We start from the raw sequence: 24,684 nt of genomic DNA on the forward strand, positions 1-24,684 counted from the left end.
GACATATTCATCAGGAAGAACTCTCTTGTAATTTTTTAGCATAATATTATTGGAGCAATAATTAACCATCCACCCAATACACAAGTCACCAATTCCAGACATATACACCAGAATAGGGAGATGGGTCAGAGGCCCCTTTGTTTTCAGTAGTCAGTATGGTATTTTGGGGGCTCCACTGTGGTCCCAGCATGTATTTGGTATCAACCCAAAACAGTGCCACATAGCAAGGAGCTGCCAGCCAATTCAGCTCTGCCTCAAGCTCTGTGCCAACCTCACCAGGGCCTTCTAAGTCTCTCGCTCTGAGAAACTGACCATCCTCAAACACTGGGCAGCAGAAAAGATGGGCAAATGCAGGAATGGGTCCAAGATATCCTGCCAAATGAAGGCAGTACCTTTTCTCCGTAATCTAAACGCTCACAGCTGAAAAACCCCAGGCATGGTCATGAGTGTGCCTTGATGAAGAATTACCCCAGATGGGGAAACTGAGGCCGAGCCACATCTGAGTAAACCATTGCACGGTGATTTATAACAGGTTTGGCCAAATTGTGGGTCTAGCTCAAATAGTAAGTGTCCAAGATCTTCCAAGTCATCCAACTTATGCTAGAATGAGTCAACTACCAGGGCAGTCTGTAGGTCGAGCTCATTTACTTGTGGACACTGAAAATTGAACGTGGTATAATTTTCACATCACAAAATAATATGTATTTCTGATTTTTCTCATCATTTTAAAAATGTATAAAACCGTGTACAGAAGCAGACTGGATTTGGTCCATCTGCTTTTGCATAAAAGACAACAACAACAAAACAACAACAACAACAAAGGCTCCCCACTCCAAAACCCCCATAGATTCCCACTTTCCTGTTCCTACAATGAAAGAGAGCCCAGATAGCTGGAACTGCATTTGGTTTGCACTCTCTAGTGTAATCCATTAACTTCCAATCCTTGAACTTCCAGAATATTCTGTTCCCATGGCCCTGGAGTAAACACGGAAGGATAAACCTGAAATCACATCATTATTGGCTGTTTTTCTTTTCCTGCTCTGACTCAGTGAAGTAGGTATTCACAGATGGATGTTACTGATTCATTGGGTTCCTTTAGAGCCTTCTGGTTAAAAAATAGTAATAATAGAGGCAAAAGAAAGTCCTTGAATAACTAACCTTTGGACACACAAAGGGCTCAGGTTCCATGTGATATTGAACATGAAAGATTTGCCCCCAGTCACTACCCCCTCTCCTGGCGAGTGGAGGAGAGAAAGTCTTGGCTCAGAATTGCCTGGAGGTTATAAATTCTTCATCACTGGCTTACGTTTTTGTGTGCGCACACGTGTTGTTTTTTAAGTGTTTTCCTCTTCCTCTCTTAAGTTACCGTGATCACAATTTTCCGATTTTTCCACTACTTTATAGAACTTTTCCCCTCCTCCTTTTACAAAGAAGGTCAGTCGCTTTTAAGATATAAGAGAATTCGAGAACAGATTAATGACAAAGACAAATGATGATTTTTATTTTAGCGGAAGTTTCGGTGCATTTTCTGCCCAGTCTGACTATGGATAACAAAGTATATTTGACATGTAACGGCGTAAGTTCTTTGCTTTAAAGTTCAACGATGGATCAAAAGAGCGAATTCTCTCTTTAAAAAGAAATGTCCTAGAAGGAAAGAAGAATAAAAGAAAGGTTGGGGTGTGTTGGGGGGTGTGTGGGGTTGGGGGGGGACCTCAGGGCTCCCTTTTGTCTTTTTCTCTCTCCTCTTTGTGGCCCAGAGACAGAGCTTTAAGTGACTTCTTCAGAAAAGAGATCAGTGAAATTGTCAGTTGATTACGTCTCCTTGATTAGCATTTATAAGAGCCCTGGGATACAGTATTTGCATTCCTATTTAGCCGTGATTTTTGTGGGGCACCAATGATTAAACTTGTCATGGGGCTTGATTGACGGGGTCAGATCTTTACTTTCTACTCTTTTGAAATTAAAAACAAATGTGTCAACTCCCTTCATGGACCGGAGCGCTGTGAAGCCCGCCTGCCTTGTCACTGCAGATAGGTCAGGAATGTTTTAATTTTAGGGATGGATTCTACTTGTCAAGTAGAGTGTGCCGGCGTGTGGTTCTGGAGATGAGATGTGAAGGGTGTGACACAAAGAGGGAAAGAACAAAGACAAAGACACTCACATTATTAGACAGATTTAATTAGTCTGAATGGATATTATGCTAGATGAATCAGTGAGCTGTGAAATTAACCCTTGATTACGGATTGGCGGATCGTCCTCGGGAAGAGAATCAAACCTTTGTGGAGTGCGTGAGGTGCGAGTTCTGGGTTGCCTGCTAGATCACCCTCTTGCCCACGATCCCTTCCTCCCCACCCCCACAGCCTCTTTGCTTCAAATACCGGCGTCTGTGGAGAAAGCCTGGGAGTGGGTCCTGAACTTGTGCCAGCAGGTAGACTGAAGGAATGCTGTCCGGCTCGCGATTGCTCAGCTTCAGCAAAGATAGGGCTTTGGGAAACAGACAACAGGAGCGGCCGAGTGTGATGGAGGATTGCTTCCTTGGAATCTTTACATTGAGTAACTCTTCAGCTACTGTGGAGCCGTGCATGCTGTCTGGAAGTAGTAGAAGGACTGTATTTGGTCTTCAAACAATCTCCCCCCAGCTTCCTGTTCTCTCGGTGAGGTCTTCAGGGAAGTCCAGTGACACCGACATTCCAGGAACCACAAGCAAGATAAAATGGGGTGGGGAGAGCCCGACACCGGTGGTTTGGCAGGTGCCTTGGCTCACCTCTGTCATCCTAGCTACTCAGGAGGCTGAGATCTGAGGATCGAGGTCACAGCCAGCCCGGGTAGGAAAGACCATGAGACTCTTATTTCCAATAAACCACAGAAAATCAGAAATGGCGCTGTGGCTCAAGTGGTAGAGCACGAGCCTTGAGCCTTGAGCTGAGAGACAGCGCCCAGGCCCAGAGTTCAAACCCCAAGACCGATTTTTTAAAAAGAGGGAGCCAGGCGCCGGTGGCTCACGCCTTTAATCCTAGCTACTCAGGAGACTGAGATCTGAGGATGGCGGTTCAAAGCCAGCCAAGGCAGGAAAGCCCATGAAACTCTTATCTCCAATAAACCACCAGAAAACCAGAAGTAGCGCTGTAGCTCAAGTGGTAGAGTGCTCACCTTGAGCTGAAGAGCTGAGGGACATGGGGCTGGGAAGGTGGCTCAGTGGTAGAGCGCTTGCCTTGCATGCCTGAGGCCCTGGGTTCAATTCCCCAGCACCACATAAGCAAAAGGGAAAAAAGCCAGAAGTGGCGCTGTGGCTCAAGTGGTAGAGCGCTAGCTTTGAGCTGAGGAGCTAAGGGACAGCGCCCAGGCCCAGAGTTCAGGCCCCACGAGGGGCTGGTGGGGGGGGAGGGGAGGGAGTCCTAAAGACCTGCTCCAAGTTGCAAACACTGATGCCACCAAGGACCAAAATAAGAAGGAGCCGATTTTGGATAGCAGTACACTGGAGAAAGTATATGGGTCTTCCAGAGATCTTGCAATCTGTCCATAGCACCCAAAGATATGGGCTCTGCTTTTGTAGAAGCTGCACAGACCGATGTGTCTACTTTGGGGGAGGGTCTCACTAGGTGGCTTAGGCTGGCCTTGAGCTCACAGTCCTCGTGCCTTAGCCCTCCGAGTACTGGGATGGCAGGCAGGCACCACCACACCTGGCAATCACTCAGCCTGGATGGTTCCCCAGCACCAGCCCCAGGAGCAGGAAGGCTCTGAAGTGGAGCCTACAGAGGAGGACAGGATTTGGCTGGTCCAGATGGGAAAGTCAGCAAATTGGAAACTGAGGAAGAGGGATTCGATAGCAAAGAGATTCAGGCTATTTCTCAAACTGTCTTCTTCTGGGCGAATGGGAGGTAGAGCTCCTTCAGGGGCAGTTGTGCAAAGGGAGAAAGACCACACCACGGGCTGCAAGTGCCTAGCAAGGCATCGGTGCTGCTCCCATTGCTCAGTGCCTCCATCCAGCCTTCCTCCTGGCCCGCAGTCTTCGCTCTGGGGACTCCAAAGTAGAGAAACCCTGCGAGGAACTCACTGAACAACAGCCCTCAAAGGTGGTCTTGAAAGTTTGCATCAAGGCCCACCCATTGCAAATAACTGATACCCAGTCATTGTTGAAGACTGAGGGTAGTCCTCGAACTCAGCTGGAGCTCACTGTGTTCTCAGAACAGAAAGGAAACCGTGCTCCCGATCCCTGTAGTCTCGCGAGAACACCACAGACCAGGGTGTTCTCTGCTCAGCCAGGTGTGATGGCGGTCCCTGCATTGCTGGCCAGGGCTGGAGGTGACCACACCAGGGTGGGCCACTGCTCCAGGCAGAGGGGTGCAGCTCAAAGTCCTTTGAAAGTTCAACTATTACACAGGTAAACCAAACTACAATTATTGGTACTGGGGAAGGAAAACTGATCTCTTCCCAAAGAGGGTATTTTCTTTCTGAAGAAGATATGCCTTTTGATGCCCTAAATGATGAAAAAGAAAGAAAGAAAGAAAGAAAGAAAGAAAGAAAGAAAGAAAGAAAGAAAGAAAGAAAGAAAGAAAGAAAGAAAGAAAGAGAAAGAGAGAAGAAAGAGAAAGAGAGAGAGAGGAAGGAAGGAAGGAAGGAAGGAAGGAAGGAAGGAAGGAAGGAAGGAAGGAAGGAAGGAAGGAAGGAAGGAAAAGAGAGAAAGAAAGAGAGAGAAGGAGGGAGGGAAAGAGGAAGGGAGGGGGGAAGAGGGTATAAAGGAAGGAAGAACTCACTACCACCAGTATTATCCTCCAAAGCTTGGACGAGGAGGGGCCTTTGGAAATCCCATTAGTAAGGGAAAACTCAGTGCTTTTTTTTTTTTTTTTGGTCAGTCATGGGGCTTGAACTCTGGGCCTGGGCACTGTCCCTCAGCTGTTCAGCTCAAGGCTAGCGCTCTACCACTTGAGCTACAACGCCACTTCTGGTTTTCTGGTGGTTTATTGGAGATAAGAGTTTCACGGACTTTCCTGCCCAGGCTGGCTTTGAACCGTGATCCTTAGATCTCAGCCTTCTGAATAGCTAGGATTACAGGAGTGAGCCACCAGTGCCCGGCTTTTCTCTTTTTTTTTCTTTTTTCTTTTTTTTTTTTTTTTTGAGTGCTTAGTATTCTTGAACTTGAAGATAACATGATGATTTAGATGGTACTTAGCCTTTTCTATGTGGTTATGTGTTTGCTTCTATGGATATCTGAGTGTGTGTGCGTGTGTGAGAGATTAAGTGTGGGGGGGGGAAATCCTGGGCCAGGTAATTCCCTGCCATGAGTCATCCATGCCTGACAAGGTGTTAAGCAGCGTTCTTGACCTCTGTCAATCAGGTGCCAGTACCAGTACAGCCCAGGCAAGTCCACCAAATACGTCCAGATCCTTCCAAAAACTTTCTGAAGGGCTTGGAAAGTGGCTGAGTGGTAGACTGCTTGCCTAGCATGCATGAGGCCCTGGGTTTGATTCCTCAGTACCACATAAACAGAAAAATCCAGAAGTGGCACTGTGGCTCAAGTGGGAGAACGCTAGCCTTGAACACAATAAGGCTCAGGGACAGTGCCCAGGCCCTGGGTTCAAGCCCCAGTCACCCTCACAGGGAGAAAACTGGCATGAGCATACGTTTACTTGGCTGTTATCACTGAGGATAAGCTTTGAAAAAGTAACTCCATTGAAAGAAAAATAGCAAATTACAAAAAGACTGCAGGTGACTTGTGTGACATTAATCAAGAAGGTTTTATGTGACAAAAAGAAGTTTATGAGGCACTAATTCCAAGCCAGGCACCAGTGGCTCACACCCATGGTCCTATCTACTCCTGGGGCTGAGATCTGAGGATCAGGATTCAAAGCCAGCCTGGGGCAGGAAAGTTCAAGAGACCTTTATCTCTAATTAACCAGCAAAAAGCCAGATGTGGAGGCATGGCTCAAGCGGTAGAGTGCCAGCCTTGAGTGAAATCGCTAAAGGACAGCACCCAAACTCTGATTAAGGGGGACAAAAAGGAAAATCTGGCTCCATCTTAGATCTACATTTTTCACATATGAATACCCAAAAGCCATGTACAGGAAGTAATCTGTGGATAGGAAAAAGATGATGGATCATCTAGTAGACCGTGAATTTGGGGGGGTATAATTTATCACATATTCTTTCCCCGCTGCCCCAGTACTCAGCATTGAACACAGAACCTCACGCTTCCTAGGCAAGCCCTCTACCACTTGAGCCATGACTCTAGTCCTTCTGCTTTTAGTTTACTTTTCAGACAGGGACTTAAGCTTTGGGCCAAACCAGCTGTCGACTACAATCCTCCATTCTGGGCCTCCTATGCAGCTGAGATCACAAGCCCAGTGTATATTCTTTCATACCTTTTTAAAAAATATTCTCTTTATGCCTTCTGTGTGTCAAGTAATATTCTGCCTCTGTCCCTGGAAGAGCACCAAGTTCCACCCACTAGTACCCCAGCTGTTATTCCTTGGCTTTGTGGCTGTAAGGGAATGAGCAGAGAAGTCCTTAGCTGCTTTGCTTGTGTACTCATGAGAAACTGGAAAGTTTGCTTTTTTTCAGTTAGGTTTTCAATATTTTGTTTCCTCTCTAGAAAAAACAAGGAAGTTGGGCTACAAGTTAGGAATGATGGAGGCATCAAATGCAGTGAATTGACTAAGGAAGGGATTTCATGACTCCCAGACGAAGACAGCAATCGCACGGAGTCAGTGATTCACCTGTGTCTCAGGATGGTGTATCTGTGAGTCTCTTCATAGTGACTTCACAGCGGCAATGAGGCTGCCACTGCTAGACATCACATCCACGTTCCAGGCGGGAAAAAGAGTAGAATAATGACACTACTTACCTTTGCCTTCTTGTCTTGTGCAGGGAAAACCTTTCCCAGAAATTCAGCAGTATTCTACTTAACTTGCCCCAATCAGAACTGTGTGGATGTTTTTGTTATTGGTGGTGGGCCTGGGGCTGAACTCAGGGCCTGGGCTCTGTCCCTGACCTCTTTAGTTCAAGGCTACTGCTCTACCACTTTGAGCTATAGCACCACTTCCCATTTTCTGGTGGCTAATTGGAGATAAGAATCTCATGGACTGTTCCTGTCCAGGCTGGCTTTGAACTGTGATCCTCAGATCTCAGCCTCCTAAGTAGCTAGGATTACACGTGTGAGCTACCAGTGCCCAACTTTTTTGTTGTTATTGTGAGGGGTTTTTTGGTTTTGTTTTTTGGGTTTATTTTTTGCCATCCTGAACTAGAAGGGAAACTTCACTGGGCACACTGACATAGACAACAAAACTGGAGTTTTATTAGCTGGGAACACGGGGGAGCTGTGTTAGGCAGGGTCCCTCCCCAGGACCTGGCAGTGCTGTTGTTCCCTGAATCCCCTTCCCTTCTCCTCCCCTGTGCCTCCCTTCCCACACTTTGGTGTGTGTTCTGAGTTTGCCTGGACCGGCCACATTGGGTACGGTGAATTGCATGTCTCAGTGTCCTGAAGGTAATGGGCTGTACCAAGGCTAATTCTTCCATCACCATCACCACAGCAAATACAAGTGCGGCCACTTGTCCAGAGCACTTAAGACCCTCCTGGAAGGGACACCGTGATCCCATGGGGGGTGCCATCCATTCACAGTGGATAAAGAGGAAATTTGGTTGTCAAAGGCAAAGGGGTTTGAGGTCATCCTTAGAAGGGTGGATCTGGGCTGTGACCCAAACCCAAGTCCACCGTCTTAACTCTCCAGGTCTAATAAGGCCAAAAAGGAGCCAAAGCCACTTTGTAAAAAGTGGTTTATCACTACTACAAGACAAAGTGTATGTGTAGTTTCCTGGCTCTGAAAACACAGACACTGTAGAGTAACAGGAAGGATAGGTTTTACCAGGCTCTGGTGGCTTATGCCTGTAATCCCAGCTACTCAGGAGGCTGATATCTGGAGGATCACAGTTCAAAGCCAGTCTGACAAAAAAAAGTCTGTGAGACTCCATCTCTGATTAACCTGCAAAAACACTGGACTGGAAATGTGGCTCAACTGGGAAAGCACCAGCTGAGCAAGTCAGCCAGGCAAGAGAGAGGCCCTGAGTTCAGGTCTTGGCATCAGCACACACAAAAGAAGAAGAGGAATCGTTTCATAATGACCAGACTTAGGCAAGGACACGAGAGCTCAGGAAGGGGCTGTGCTCTGGGTATGAAATCTGCTCCACAGCTCATGTGTCCTACGCTTGTTCTCCAGTTGGTGGCGCTCTTTTGGGAGGGTCTGGAAATTTGAGGAGGTGAGGCCTAGCTGGAGGAAGTAGCTCACTGAGGGTGGGCTCTTGGGATATCCTGTCCCCCATGAGGTAAAGAAGCTCCTCCATCACTGACATTTTGCCCAAGGCATAGGGTCACACAGCTCTGAGCTGTCTTTTCTGAAACTGTGAGCAACAATCACTCCCTCCTCCCTGCTTAAGTTTTCTCTGCCAGGCATTCTGTCACAGCAGCAAGGGACAAACTAATACAGGAGGTATTTAACTTGGATCCATGACCAGTGTTCATAAACAAAGTCAGTCCTGCCGCTGCGCATGCAGAGAACCAAGCCAGCTTGGGAAGACTGGTCAGCCACAAAACAAGATCTGCCACTATGGGGCTGGGAAGGTGGCTCAGTGGTAGAGCGCTTGCCTTGCATGCATGAGGCCCTGGGTTCGATTCCTCAGCACCACATAAGCAAAAAAGAAAAAATCCGGAAGTTGTGCAGTGGCTCAATGGTAGAGCGCTAGCCTTGAGCTGAAGAGCTGAGGGATAGTGTCCAGGCCCAGAGTTCAGGCCCCACAACCGGACCCCAAAAAAAAAGAAAAAGAAAAAAAGATCTGCCACTAGGCATAAAGCAGTGTGGAGTCAGCAGGCCTGAGGCCCCTCAGTCAGCTGATGGGCCTGCACCCCTCTGCCTGGCACCAGGAACTCCGCCTGCTTGCAAGCTTTGCCTGAGTCAGCACAGGCAGACTCAGACACACTGCTGCTGCCGGGGTCCTGCGGCTCCTGCCTGATCTCTCAGCATGTCTGTGCAGATCTGTCCGTCCAACCTCAATTCCAGATTGTGCTGGGCTGAAAAAAAAAAGTGCTTTGTTTTCCCACGTAGTATTTCTGAATGTAAAAGAAAGAAAACAAAAGCCAAAAAAATCCAAGATACACCATAGTCCCAAACCACACACACACACAAAGACAGGAAGCTTTTAGAATCAGGAATTCAGACCTTTCTTAAAGGATTTCCCTGTTGGTTTGTAGACCACACTGGCTCTTAGGAAACTTATATAAAAAACAACTTTAATTCAGGGCAGCTCAGTTCAGCCAACATTTCCCGAGTATTCACGGTGGGCCAGGTCCTGTGGCAGATTCCTGCTTCCATGCTGGTGAACATGAAGATGAGTGAAGGCAGAAGGGAAGCAGAGGGCAGAGAAAGCAAGAAAGGACTCGGTGAGGCTAAGACAATGGGGTGAGTCCTGAACCCTGAGAGATGACACTCCTCTTTCTTGGCTGTCTTTTTTCAGGATGATGAACACATAAAACAGAAAGAACTTTTAAGTAAAAGTTAAAGACTTACCCAGGTGAGAAAACAAAGTGAAGAGAACATTATAAGCCGAATGTTGGTAGCTTGTAATCCAAGCTACTCAAGAGGCTAAAAAAGAGAAGATCACAGTTTGAGGCCAAACTGACTGATAGATTTACAAGATCCCTTCTCAACCAATAGCTGAAACTGTGGCTCACAGCTATCAGCCTAGCTGCACAAGAGGCTGAGATTAGGAGGATCATGGTCCCGAGTCAGCCGAAGCAGAACGCCTAAGAGCTCATCTCAACAGAAGTTGATCCTATTGGCACATGCCTGTCATTGCAGAGACCATGTGAAACCTAAAATAGAGGGATCACTGTCTAGGCACATGAAGCCCGCAAAAAGTAAGGCTCCATGTGTGTGGCTCAGTGATAAAGTACCTGCCTAGTAAGCATGAGGCCCTGAGTTCTAACCCCAGTATGAAGAAGGAGGAGGAAGAATCATAGGAGGAGGAAGAAGAAGAGGAAAATGAACTATAGCATGGTACCAAAAAAAAAATGCTCATCCAGGAATTAGAATTCACTAAGCTCAAGGCCCACCTCTCCACTCGCTAACTGTGAGCCTCAGTTTCTTTGTCTATAAATTAAGAAGTATAACACTCATGACCCCACAGAGTTAAAGCTCCCCTAATTTTTCTTTCCCATAATAACAATGATGACAATATATAGTTGTTAGTGTTAGGAGATTGACTGCAGTGTCTGCCGTATGGTCTGTGTCCACTCACTGTTTTCTATGTTGCTGCTGTTAAAGACAGTATCTGGCAAAACATGAGCACTCAGTGAGCAAGCCTCTAGAACTGAGTCTCAGCACGCAGAATCTGGAACACCTCTCCGCCTCTGAGACTCTGAAGACCTGAGCCAGTAGAATCGCTGTTCGTGTTAAACACTAGAAGGCAATAAGCCCCTTTTCTTTCCCCTCCCACAGTACCCCCCCATCACCTTGATCCCACCCAAGGTCACTCTAAAGGTAAAATCCACAAAACCTGGATCCAGAAGCTGATAAAACTTCCCTCAAGAGGGACACACACTCCTGGTAGGGAGCTGAGCTTCCACACCTCAGGCCACATATGACTCACTCGTATAGAAGATGCTGAGGAGGTGAGCGCCCCTCCCCCTCCCTCACCCGGTTCATATCAGTTGAATTCTTCTTTTTTTTTTTTTTTTTTTTTTGTCGGTCGTGGGGCTTGAACTCTGGGCCTGGGTGCTGTCCCTCAGCTCTTCAGCTCAAGGCCAGCGCTCTACCACTTGAGCTACAGCGCCACTTCCGGTTTTCTGGTGGTTTATTGGAGATAGGAGTCTCACAGTCTTTCCTGCCCGGGCTGGCTTTGAACCGTGATCCTCAGATCTCAGCCTCCTGAGTAGCTAGGATTACAGGCGTGAGCCACCAGCGCCCGGCTAGTTGAATTCTTCTTAATCTCTATGTTTTCTTGGCCACAGAAACTCTATGATCCCAGACATTCCCTGGAATTCTATCTTCATGCGCCCATGCTCTTCCTCCCTCCTCCCACATAACAAATCCTGCCTGTACTTCAAAGCCCTGTTCAAACATCACCTCTGCCCAACAGGCTCCCAGTCTTCTCTTTCTTCTTCCATCCTAACACAGATTCTCCCTGCTCTGGACATCCACAAAGTATTCTCCTCACACCCCATGTGACCTATCCCTTGGTTTGCTGAAGAGCTGAGGGACAGTGCACAGGCCCAGAGTTCAGGCCCCACTACCAGACCCAAAAAAAAAAATTATTTTATTTATTGACTGAGTAAAAGCACAAAGGAATGTGACTAAACTCAAGAAACTACTGGGCTGGGAAGGTGGCTCAGTGGTAGAGTGCTTGCCTAGCATGCATGAGGCCCTGGGTTTGATTCCTCAGCACCACATAAGCAGAAAAAGCTGGACGTGGCGCTGTGGCTCAAGTGGTAGAGCGCTCACCTTGAGCTAAAGCGCTGAGGGACAGTGCCCAGGCCCAGAGTTCAGGCCCCACGATGAACAACAACAACAAAAAACCTACTAACTGCCTTTGTATATATCTTCCTCTAAATCTCCCACATTAAACCAGCTGAATATCCCTTGTCCTTAGTGCTTCGGAGTTGAAGTATTTTAGATTTAATTTTTTTATACCTTAGAGTATGTGTTAAATAGGGTATATTAGGTGATAAAAGCTAAGTCTAAACACAAATCCATTTATGTTTCATGTATATCTTATGCACACAGCCTAAAGGTAATGTTATATAACATTGTAAATAATTTTGTTCTTGAGCCAGAGTTTCATGATGGAATTTTCCACTTTTTGTGCTATATTGGTGCTTAGTTGTTTTTGATTTTGACCCAACTTGGATTTCAGATTTAAGATGCTCAACTTGTATTATCTTTGGCCAAGCAGAGACCACCCATCAATTTGAATATTTCTCCAGCTAACTCTTGTAGGGAATATCTTTGTAAACTAGACATCACAGCACCTCACATCTGGAGTCAAGAATAATGTAGAAGATACTAATATTTAATAACCCAAAGTGCCTGGCTCACTAGACACAAGGGAAGAAAATGTTTTCAACCTAATAAGAGAAGGTTGGCCGTGACCATGTCCTTGACCTGTCTGTTTGAGTTGTTTCTCCAGCCATTTGTGGTCATGAAAACTGGGGCTGAATTTCTGGCATCTTTTATGCTTCTTTGTTATTAAAAACAGGATCTGTTAATAAATAATTATGATGCTCAGTTCCTAGGGAACAAGGAGATAAGGGCAGAAACACTCGAGCCTCACAAATTACATGCTATCGTATAGATTTTCATCCAGAGTGGTGAACAGCCTAGCATTCTCCCCCTCCCCCACCCTGTGGCATAAATTGTTCTAATTATATGTGCAAGGTTTCTCTATTTCCCCAGATGTGAGTCGGGAGCCCTGCATCTATTCCTTTAATTCCAAGAAGCATTTGCCGTTACATGTCTCCTCCTCCCCTCCCCTCCCATCCTTGTTTTCAAACTGAATTGTTTCAGTGGTAGCTTGGTGTGTCAGCTTGTAAGTCTATAAAACAGTTTTATACCAGCTGGAGATTCAACATGCTACACGAATACATAATCGCGCCTAACCAAGAAGGTTTGTAATTCAGTAATTAGCTGTAATTAATGAACACAAAGTGAAGACTCATTTACAGTTTAAATTATCACATTAGCTCCTGTCACCCTCTATATACACAAAACAGCAGGAATTCAATTATTTTTATTCTTCAAAGCTAATTTAAAATTTAAGGGATGCCATTACATCAAATAATAGGTAAGAAATGTAATCGAAATCACTGAGAACAGTTGGCCATCCTTAGAATGAGGGGAAAAAAATAATAATGTGATCACTGACGATTTGGAAATGTTTTTTCATCTGTGAACAGATGAAGGATTGAAATCTCTGCTCTTTTCAGTATATTTAAAAGGAGAAGGAGTTGGTGGCATCGACGTCTTCACGCCAGGCGATGAAGGCGCGTAATTGCGAAGGCAACAGATAAGTAATAACGCTGGTTATAGTACAAGAGGATGGCCAGGGAGACGCTTATGCTTGGTGGGGGCTGAGTCTCCCACCACATCTGGAAGTCGCTGGAATGGCCACCCATTTCTGATGCATAAATTCAGCCCGGGAGGCCTGCACCATGGTGGCACAGCTGTCATCCTGAATGATTCCTCTGTGTACGTGATGGACAGTCTCTTCTCCCTTGATCAACCACTGACAGGGCACCTCCCACATGTCATGCACTGTCCTAGGCTCCAGAGTGGCCAAGATGGATCCCATTCCTGGTCACACAAGCCAGCACCCTTGTGGCAGGAGACCATCAAGAGCCAAGGGTACTCCACCTCAGCCAGACAATAGTCATGGCAGAAGCTTTAAAGTCAAATAGAGCCCATCATGGTGGCACTTGCTTATAATCCCAGCACTCAGGAGACTGAGAAACAAGAGGATTATATGTTCAAGGCCAAATGGAGCTACATAACTAGACATTGTCTCAAAAAATATAAATAAATAAAAGCAGAAACAATGGAGATCAATGGTGGAGCACTTGCCTAGTTTGTGCAAGGCCCTGGGTTTGGGCTCCAGTTCTACAGAAAACAAACAAACAAACAAACAAAAAGCCATAACTATATCAGGGTGGGAGTCCTAACCTAGAGTGGGTGGACTAAGTTCTCTGAAGATCAGGCTGTGCACTGGTATTTCAAGATGTTCTCCAGGTGGACAGAACGTGAAGTCAGCATTGGGACCACCACGAGAAGCTGATGGATGACTACAGTGGGGAAATCATCCTTCACTGACCAGGATGAAAATAAGCAAAGGCGTGTGGGGGTGAACAGAGGGAGCTCTAGGCTGGGTGATGGAAATCTCTCTGAGGAGGTCACCTGGAGACCTGAGCTATGGAATGTCAGCCTTGAGAATCTAGGAGAGAGCTGCCGTGGTGTAGGCATCAGGAACACCTCTTTTTCTCTCCCTCCCCACCCCAGACACACCACACACACACACACACACACACACACACACACACACACACACACACACACACACACACACTTTTATCATTTTTAAATAGTTGTACAGAGGGGTTACAAGTTCACAAGTCGGTTATGAGTACAGTGCTTCTCAGTCAATGTCAACCCTTCTTTCCTTCTCTTCCTTTTCCCCCCTCCTTTCCCTATCTTTCATTGCATAATAGAGATTAGCGATAATGACCTCACTGATCACCCTTCCTACCTCTATTTGTGTGTGGTCCAAACCCCCCACCCCCACCGTGCTCCCCCCACATGCTTTCCATTTTGCTCCGCAGTGTATTAGTTGTCCAGGGCAGTTAAGCCTTTGGATTCCTCCTTAAGCATACCATCCTTATTTCAGTTTGTTTGACAAGCATGCCCACAAGCACAGTGCATTATTTGAAGTAAAATATCTTATTTTGAAAACTATACAAGACACAAGTAGCAGGCTGGGCTCCTGTGGCTCATGCCTGTAATCCTAGCTACTCATGAGGTTGAGATCTGAGGATCACGGTTCAAAGCCAGCCTAGGCAGGAAACTCCGTGAGATTCCTATCTCCAATGAACCACCAGAAAACCTGAAGTGGCGCTGTGGCTTAAGTGGTAGAGCACTCTCCTTGAGCTGAAGAGCTGAGGGACAGCGCCCAGGTCCAGAGTTCAAGACCCACTACCAACCAAAAAAAAAAAAGTTGCAAAGCTCCCCCAAGCTATGTTTTAGGGGAAAAAAATCAAATCAGCAAATGCAAAAGCCCTGAAGCAGGCTTGAAGTTAAGGTGTCTGCATAGCAGGAAGAAGGTCTTTGCAGGCGGGACTTCCTAGGGAAGGGGAAGCGCAGGTGAGGCTTGAGACTCGGCAGGAATGCTGACGTCAACTTCACTTTATACACAATGAAGAGTCCTGTGTAGATGTAGTGTGAGTAGACGTGAGTGTGTATGTGTGTGTACACAAGTGTGAGGGACACATCTATGCGTCTGTCTTCTCCAGCCGTGTCTCTCTGTGACACCCTAATCTTCAGTGACAATGCCAGGAAGGGAGTTGAAGACAAAGCTGGTGTGGAAAGAACAGTGTGTCTGATTCTCTGGGCTTCTTTACCGCCCACTCCCCTCTCCTCCTTATATTCATTTTTCTTCTTCCTTTAAATAGGCCACTAGATGCTGCAGTGTCTAATTTTTCATAGGTGATCGACTGCTGAGAGGGGGTTAGGTAGACAGAGGGAAGGCACTGATAAGCCGGCCCACGGTTCTATTGGGGAAATGCGGCAGTAATTAATGAACCCTGCCAGTAATTGGGAAGGTGTGAGTCCCTGTAATACGGTAATGATAGTCATCCGTCTGCAAGCCCCATCACTCTGAGCGATCGCTCATCGCGCTCTGATCTCAGACTCTTAGCCATGCAAATCTGTCTGACAGGACGCTATGTCTCTGTCTCCCTAATTGGGCAGTATAGAGTTGTTTATGGATAGTGTCGGCATTTAGGCCTCGGTTGGAGGTTGTTCAAAAATCGTTAGCAAACTTGCCTTAACAGCATTGTCAAATGCATTCCCCTGTTTCGATATCTGTTTTGAAGCTGACTGGGAGTGGGGGGTGGGGGGGGGCATATGAAATGAAGTGATACATTGTCTCGACTGAAGCTCTGGGTGGGATTGTTATTAAACCGTTTTTTTGAAGTAAAAACCAATTTACAGTAATTTCTCATCCTGCTTAAGATCAAACTTTAGTTCCTGGGCAGGAATGCATTCCTTTTTAGTAGCCCGCCCTCATCTCTGCAGACAGCGCTGGGTGTGTTCATGCCATCTGAGACGCCAGCATTGCAAAAAAAACAAAAACAAAAAAAAAAAAAAAACCGGCAGGTTAGCATGGAGCCTACTTTCCAAACAGCCACCCCAATTTCATTCCGAACGGGCACCTTTTCTGGAAACATCTGTCAAGTTTTGCTGCCAATATATTTTCCTGCGTCCTCATGATGGGCGATTGTGCCCTCCAAACGGATGTGATAAATTGTTTGAAATGCCATGAAATTTTTGAATAATAATAATAACAGGCCCTTATAACTCTAAGTAAAGCTGAATGTGTTCTGTCGTGAGGCAGAAGGGGGACATTTGAAAGATTTAGAAAAGACAGGAGGTACTATTTTCATATATAATTAATCACACACTTGAAACAGATTTGAATGGGAGAATGGCTGAGGTTGCATCTTTATTATCTCTAAATAAGGGAGAAACCCCAGAGTCTCCGGCTCCTACTTTCTCCTCCATGGAGGAATTCAAGAAGGTAGATTTGGAAGGCTTTTAGGTTCCTGTGTGGCCTCAGGTCAATGCATAGCCTCTCTGGGCTGCCAGTTTTTATGTCTTTCACCAGCTGTGGGTGTGCAAATGACTTGAGAAGCGTGCACAGTCAGCCCCTGGTAGTGCTGCTGCTTCCTGCTGGACCATGTGGGCGGGTCACTGAGCCCACTGGGCCACCGTATCTTCTCTGAACTGAGGTAGAAAATACCATGTGCAAGGCAGGTCTGGGGAGCAGAGGTTGTCAGTGGAAAGCACCCTGCCTGCCTGATATCCCATTCGATGGTATCGGTCAGTTGTCTTTTAGAACTGTAGAGAGCAAGGTTGGGTGTGTCCAGGACACACAGCGGAACATCCTGGAGGACAGAAGAAGACCAAAAAGAAAGACCAAAGTCAGCTGGGAAGGTGGCTCAGTGGTAGAGTTCTTGCCTAGCCCATGCATGAAGCCCTGGGTTCGATTCCTCAGTACCACATACGCAGAAAAAGCCAGAAATGGTGCTATAGTTCAAGTGGTAGAGTGCTAGCCTTGAGCAAAAGAAACTCAGGGACAGTGCCCAGGCCCTGAGTTCAAGCCCCAGGACTAACAAAAAAAAAAAGACCAAACTAAAGGAAAGAGCCCCTGGCAACCTCCTTCCTGAAGGTGGGCTATGCCTGGGTGGGTCAGTTACCCTAAGTTCAAATAAACCTGCTGCTCAGCCTGAGGATGAGGAAGCCCAGGGTCGCCATCTTCCATGCCCAGCCCTGTCTGCTGATTCAGTTACAGTGCTCAGTGGAACCATCTAGAACATTCTAGGTACTCTCCGAAACAGAAATGGCTGCGAGGCAGTACACTTCCTCCAGCTCCTCGGGAAAGGGGAAAGTCAGTGGCAGACAAATGGACTGGGGGCTGCCCCCGTCCCCGCTGCGTCCTCGGGAGGAGTGGGGAGGAGGGAGGGCAGGACCCACGGGAAGCTCTGGGATGCCATCAGGAGACTGACAGGGGGCTGGGAGGTCGCTGTGGCCAGAGTTCATCAGCACAGCCCTGTCAGCATTTCAAGCGCAGGCTGCGTCGTCCCGTCCATCCATAAGTAGACGCTGACTCTCGCGTCTGGACAGCGTAGCCTGAGAAGCGTCTCAGCTGTGTCCGAGTGTCCACAAGCCCTATAACCTTTGGTGCATTTATCACAAACCTCCCAGGGTGATCTGCTCCGACAGCCAGGACTTCCTGACCGAAGTCTTTATTCATCTCAAATGGCCGACCGGCTGGACAGTCTTTTTTAATAAGAGTCTTTATTTTGCAGCTTGCCACTCCCCCATTCCAAGCTCTAGCTCTTTTTTGTTTGTTGTGTGCTTTTTCAAGTCACCATCCCTTGCTCCTCTGGATTCAGATGAATTGCCTATAAGGGACGTATCTGCCAGTAGGCCTCTCTGTCTCAAGCATTGAGGCTGACATGGTTCAGTAACCTGAAGATCAAACTGGAGTCGTGTACATGCCAGGTCTCCCACCCGTGCATACGAATGTGCTGGCATCTCACATTATAAAATGAGGAGAGGAGGGGCGGGAGACACTGAAGAGTAAGAGCTGCCCGGATGCCACAGTGGCTGGCCCTGGGACACAAACTGCTACACAGAATAATTGTCACAACGCTTGCCTACACACATACGAAGGATAATTTTATTTTCATTATTCACATTTGTATCTCTTTCCTCCCACTTATTTATGTTTTAAACAATGGTTACAGTAGATATAACAATTTTAAAAAAGGCCTCTGGTGGACAAGGGATGATCAAGACCATGATATACAGAAATTTGTGTTTCTCCTCTGCAATCACTAACGAATCTTAACCGGAGCCATGTTCTGTTTGATGCGAGTGATAAACAACCATATATTAGTATGTGTCATGAAATCGGAGTACCTGAATCGGAGACATGAATGGGGAAGATGCTTTTCCCGTTTTTCAACCTCATTACTCAAGAGATGCAACCCCTTCACCAAACCTGCTTTAACTTCTTATTATTATTATTTTCTTCTGAACATCCCGCTTATTGGTCATGGAAATGGCTCAAGGTGAGACTGTCTGGCAAAGTCTGGTGCCTCAGGCCACAGCTGGTGACAGAGCTGGCCAACAGCACTGGAGCCCTGCAAATCACCACCGCCTGCAGTGAGCGGGAATCCATGGGTCTTCTCAGCTCTCTGCTGAAGCAGCAAGAATGTGCGTATGCCCAAGGAAGGCATCCAGCAGAGACAAGAAACTTGAAGAGCAAACCTGAGAGCTTTGCATCTTCTGCTCTCCATACATCATGCCATCCCCCTTGGAACACATGCCTGGATCATTCGAGACTTGGTCAGTAGTACCAGGACCGCCCCGAGACAGCGCCAGGTCTTCTACAAGTGCAGGGGTTATTTGCACAAAAGCCCCAGCTCCTAACCTTTCACATCCACGCTGTCACCTGGGCGATCTGCACTGCCTCTTCATTCTAGCGCTAGGCTCAGCCACACGACTGGTGCTGGCCCATCGGATGTTAGCAGTTGTAACACTGGCAGTGATCAGCAAAGAGCTTGCTCATTGCTGTTGCTATGAGAACACACCCCGGCTGCCGGAAGATGAGGGATGTGGAACAGAGCCATGCTTGAGTTGTCACAGCCGTGGGACTGGAAAGGTAGCAGTGTGGGTTGGTAGGAAGGGACATAGATTAGTCACTTTGCATATACATGAAGTGCCACTGCGGCCCACTGTGGGAGATGGGCCAGCTCTTTAGTCTGGGGGGGGAGGGGAAGAGGCTGGGATGCATAAAAAGTCCCAGTAGCTAAAATAAGAGGGGTGCTGTCTTTAGGATGATTCCCTCTCCCGCACATCTGCCCACAGTGGGTCCCCCTTTGGTTCCTGTCTTTAGGGCCCTCTAAAATAAAAGTATAGGAAGCTCAACTGCTCTCCTTTGCTCTAATGTCTCTCTCCACGAGTTTTTGCTCCATCTCCATAGTTAGGGGGAGCAATTGGCCCACTAGATAGAAGGGTCCTGCAGCCACAGGTTCCCAGAACCTCTGATCCAAGCTATTAAGGAAAGCAAGGTACCTGAACTCAACCGAGTGTAACACTGGTCATTATTTCCTAAACAATGTAGTGACTTTCTGCACAACACTTAGATTGCATTAGGTATTGTGAATGCTCTGGAGATGATTTCAAGTCCATGGAAAGATGTGTATAGCTTCTGTGCAAATGGATGTAAGAAATGTGAGCGTCCATGGGTTTGGGAACCCACAGGGTTATGGAGCCCATCACACATACACACACACACACACACACACACACACACGGATACACAGAACTACTGCCTACATGGGAGTCTACCCTGTGAGCACGGTCCAAAGGGAATGCAGACACCCAACTCCCCTTAGTGCTGAAGTCCAACTCTTTAGGCTTCCTCTGTCCCCTCTGTGAATTCTGCTACTCTCTCCTTTTGCTGTGTGGCAAGAGTTACGGAAAGGTAAGCAGAAGGATTCATGCAAAGCCTTTTGGTTGCCTTAGCAATGGATTGTTTCAGGAATCACAGGATTGCTTTATGCTGTCAGCATAGAGTACCTGACCTTTCTTTAACTTGAGCAAAACCACAGGATCGAGCCATCTGCCTTTATCCTATTAGTCTTGGCTATGTGCTAAGGGAGGGTTACTAATTCTATCGGAAAGCAGACTCAAGCAACATTTTTCTTTCATATACTTATGTCAGCTGCCAGCAAAAACAAAACAAAAAGTGCCAAGTTGTGCCTATGAGTTGATTTTCTCCCCAACAATGTCCTTTTCTTTTCTCCTTCTGACCCCTCCTCATGAATCTCACTCTCCCAGCCTTGGTATGAACATTGGAAAATCTTTCTGGGAAAAAGTGGGAAGAAACTCTACATCAACATCCCCTGTTGTTTATATTATATATTAATATATATATATTTATTTATATTCTATATTATGCACACTATATATTATACCTATATATTATACCTACAATATATATAATTAGTGACTTATGATTTTGTAATTATACTTAATATTATAATTACAAATAGTAATGTATTTATATAATTGAAGCATAATTGTAATAGGTCTATTATAATAAAGGTAGGGAGTGTTTCAGTTTGAGCATTACTTATATAATTTTAAAACCAGCTCGAGATAAAGATCAGCCTCCCACCTTACCCAGCACACTTGTTGGGACAGGAATCCCCAGGGAGGTCCCTTCTTTCATTTTTCTCATTTTCTGGCTCACAACCATCGAGATCTAAAACTTGACCAGTGGAAATAGAGAATAGGCAATAAGGAATAAAACATCCATATAGTTTTTTTTAAAACATATGCCCAAGTTTGTTTTGGAAACCGTATCTATTAGATATTCAATCTGCTGGCTTAGAGCAGTAATTGTCTTGCTGAAAACGTGGCTGCACTTGGGATGCTGTGGAAGGCCCAGCCTCGGTGCCCTGTCTCAGCTTACTCTTCGTTCCTGACCAGCTCTCACACAGGGTCAAATATTTCGTCACTTCTACTAACTCTCTTTCCTTGACTTTTAAAGTCTGAATGGCTTAGTTTTATCTAATTCTTCGGGATCTGCTGTGGAACACTCTCCTCATGACGCTTCTCCAAGATACACCCCAGCACGCACGCGCGCGCGCTACCGTCCCCGGTGAGGCCACACGCCGCTCCGCTGCAGCTGCCTCTGCTGGGACATTTTCATTATGTGTGTGACTGTCCCCCACTAGTTTCCTTGCTTGGACTGGATACTCCATAGAGGTAGAATTTCAGCTCTGAGCATCACTGAGTATAGTGGGAACACATTGAGGTTCAGGGGATATTCATAGGATGAATGAAAACTGAATGAATGGATTAATGAGTGATGATAGACAGACAGACAGACAGACAGACAGGTAGATAGATAGATAGATAGACAGATAGACAGACAGATAGATAGATAGATAGATAGATAGATAGATAGATAGATAGATAGATAGATAGATAGATAGATAGATTAGATAGATAGATTAGATAGATAGATAGAAAGAGAGGTAGGCAGTCTTAGGGTTGCTCAAAAAAGGAGAGATCCAAGTTACAATCAAGAAGTATAGCCAAAGTCAAAGCCCAGACACAGTGCTCTGTTCCAGGGTCAAGAACAAAGAAGAGTCACTAAGCCTGTCAGTGAGTGATGAGAGAAAGGAGCACCTGATGCAGTGGGAAGGGCCAGGGTTATAGGCCAAGACACAGAAGAATACGAGACTAAGAGGTCCTATGTCTTGCAACCCAAGGTCAGACTCAGGGATGAAAGGACAGTGCCTCCAAGAAGCATCCCTCATTACCTACAAGGACTACAGCCCATCTCTCCTCCTTTCTGAGCCCCAGTGACTTCCCCACCTTCCTTTACACCAAGAGGCAAGCACGATGTAAAAGAAGCTTATGTATGGCTGTGTATGTAAGGCAGTACATTTGCCTCTTCTGGGGTCTTCTACGTAGCTCATCCCAGAGTACCCAGAAGAAATAATCTCTGCCTCTTCTTTGTGTGTTCCTCCAGGCTGTTCTATACCGTATAGTGTTGGGTGAGCTTTTCTTTGTGTCCTCCAGTGACTCCACGTGTCCTGAAAGGAAGAAATGGGTCTCATTCACCAAAATTCTGTCGGAGCTCTAGTAGTACACAGTGAAGTTGGGAACAGAAATGACCCTTCAAGGGTTTCATGAATAGATGACAACCACGAGATTATAAATCAGCAAGAGGCACACAAGATCCTACACACACACACACACACACACACACACACACACACACACACACACACACACCACACACACACACACACACACACACACACACACACACCTTGAATTCTCTCTGACTTCATTCACATGAATAGTCCAGAGATACTTGAATGGGTGACTTATGAATAAATGAATGAATGAATGAATGGATTTTCCTTTCCTTAAAGAAAGAGAAAGAGATTTTACTTTGTCTTCTAGACTTCAAATGCCTCTGCCAACAACTAAATCCTTTCCAGGAAGGGCAGATGGCGGCCTGTACAATGAACAATTTAATCTTCAGAAAATGGAGCAACTTTGCCAGCAAACTCCATTTTTCTCCAGGAACACATTGTCAATAACATGTGCTCCCAAATATGTGGTGAAATTGATGGCCGGGTCCTGATTTATGGAAACAACAACAAATTAAATGATTACCTTTCTCTTTCCTAGCTTGGAGTCCTTCAGATCAGCCATGAATTTTCCCCCACCCTAAGCTCCAGTAACAGAAGAGGTCAAATTAAAATACCTCCTTGTGTGACGGTGTTCGTGGTGCAGAGTAAGGAAAGGGAAATGTCCACAGTCTCTTCATTTAAAACCAAGATGGGAAAAGCCACTTACAGAATCAGGAAGCAGCTGGCTCTCCTCCACACATAAAAGCCTCTGCTCAGAGAATCCTTCATACACGTTCACAGCCACTTAGTCCCTCGTAGGAAATGTTCTTGGTTGTGGGCAGATTTAATTTAGGTAAAAATAGGCTGGAGGATAGAAGCCTAGAGAAATGGAACACTCCAAAGAATAATCACACTGGATATTGGGGAATATTCCAGAGAATGACAGGCTACACTGAAAAGGGGTTCCTGTCCTGGGACCTCTCCTTCTAGAGTAGAGATTTTTTTTTAACTAACATTTAGGCCAAGAACTTTCTTGAGAATTCTGATGGAAGTTACAGCTTCTCTCTCCAGAAAACTCAGTGTGGATTTACATAAACATACACACATGGAAATGCCCAATTTTTGTTTGTTGTGTTAGCGCTTCTCTTGGCCACGGACTTGAACAACTTGAGTGACAACTGCAACTCAGAATCCCAGGCTGCACCAGCCTTCCTGTGACATTCACCCACAATAAGAGCTGCTTCCCCGGTGGGTTTCCTCAGGCCACGAGCATCCTTAACAGTTTTAGACTGTGGATGTCTTTGGCCAGCTGACAAAGCCCAAGAAGCCCTTCTCAAATCTAACATTTCTAAAATAATAAAATATTTGGTCTCAAAAAACCACCAAAGTAATTAATCAAATATTAAAGAACCCAATTTGTGATATAGTAATATATGAACTCCTAAGACGTACTGAATAACATAATCCTCACTATATATAGTTAAGCTCTGATGTGACTCTGAAGTTGGGCATATATGCACCATCATAAGATATTTGCAGAAATGATCATGTGACATGAAATATCTGTGGCATTTGGGCCCAAATACTGATGAATTAAAAAAAATTATCCAGGTGCTGGTAGCTTGTGCCTATAATCCTAGCTACTCAGGAGGCTAAGATCTGAGGATTGTGGTTCAAAGCCAGCCCAGGCAGGAAAGTCTGTGAGACTCTTATCTCAAGTAAACTACTCTGCAGAAAGTCAATAGTGGTGCTCAAGTGGTAGAGCCTGGAGCACAAAGAAGTTCACAGAAAGCACCCAGGCCCTGAGCTCATGCTCCAGGAACAGAAAAAAAAAAAAAGGCTATCACAATACTTTTCAACTTTTATGCTGTGGTGTATACTATGTTCATAGTTGAAGGAAATGCTGAATTTGGGTTCAAGTTAAATGGACGTTCAGCTGTAATTTTCTTTGTTTTCTTTTCTTTTTTGTTTTTTTGTTGGTGGTGGTAGTCGTGGAGCTTGAACTCTAGGCCTGGGCGCTGTCACTCAGCTCTTCAGCTCAAGGCGAGTGCTCTACCATTTGAGCCACAGCGCCACTTCCAGTATTCTGGGGGTTTATTGGAGATAAGAGTCTCACAGACTTTTCTGCCTGGGCTGGCTTTGAACCAAGATCCTCAGATCTCAGCCTCCTGAGTAGCTAGGATGACAGTCGTGAGCCACTGATGCCCGGCTTCAGCTGGAATCTTCTTTCCCACCCAAGTTCCAGGCTCCTGTGCATGGGCACCAGGTGAAGGTGACCCGGTAGGAATTCATGTGGCAAAGAACAATCTCCCTCCTGCTCACTCCACCCCCAGCCTGTGTCACTTCATCTTATTTTCTAATTTTTATTTGTAGAAACACCTACCCAAAAGGCCATTAAATGCAAATGGCATTCGTGTGAGTGTCTTGGCTCTGAAGCTGTAGATCAAGCATACCCGTGCCCATCGTACAAGGGTAGCCGAGGCTGCTAGGAGAAAGGCCAGTCTGCTGGAAGTTTGTCTAACCAGAAGGTGAGCCGTGAGAAGACAGGAGCCAGAGCCATCTTGTTTCTGACTGAATGTCCAACTGGACACGGGGAAACCTCTGAACTGACATTTATTCAGTTTAAGAGAAAATGTCAGAAGTCGGTAGGCAGTGAGTAAGGCAGATTTTTCTAAAGCATTTTGGTCTCAGGGACTAGTGAGGGATGT

General features: G+C 46.0%; 1 protein-coding gene across 2 annotated transcripts in view; it reads left to right on the plus strand.

Moving 5' to 3' along the window:
• The window catches only part of Tshz2 (teashirt zinc finger homeobox 2), a 391,461-nt gene that overhangs the window by 345,308 nt on the left and 21,469 nt on the right, over positions 1-24,684 (plus strand). The gene's annotated exons all lie outside the window — the stretch shown is intronic.

Source organism: Dipodomys merriami, unplaced genomic scaffold (assembly GCF_024711535.1).
Source record: "Dipodomys merriami isolate MVZ:Mamm:240054 unplaced genomic scaffold, mDipMer1.0.p SCAF_39, whole genome shotgun sequence".
NCBI classification, from domain to species: domain Eukaryota; kingdom Metazoa; phylum Chordata; class Mammalia; order Rodentia; family Heteromyidae; genus Dipodomys; species Dipodomys merriami.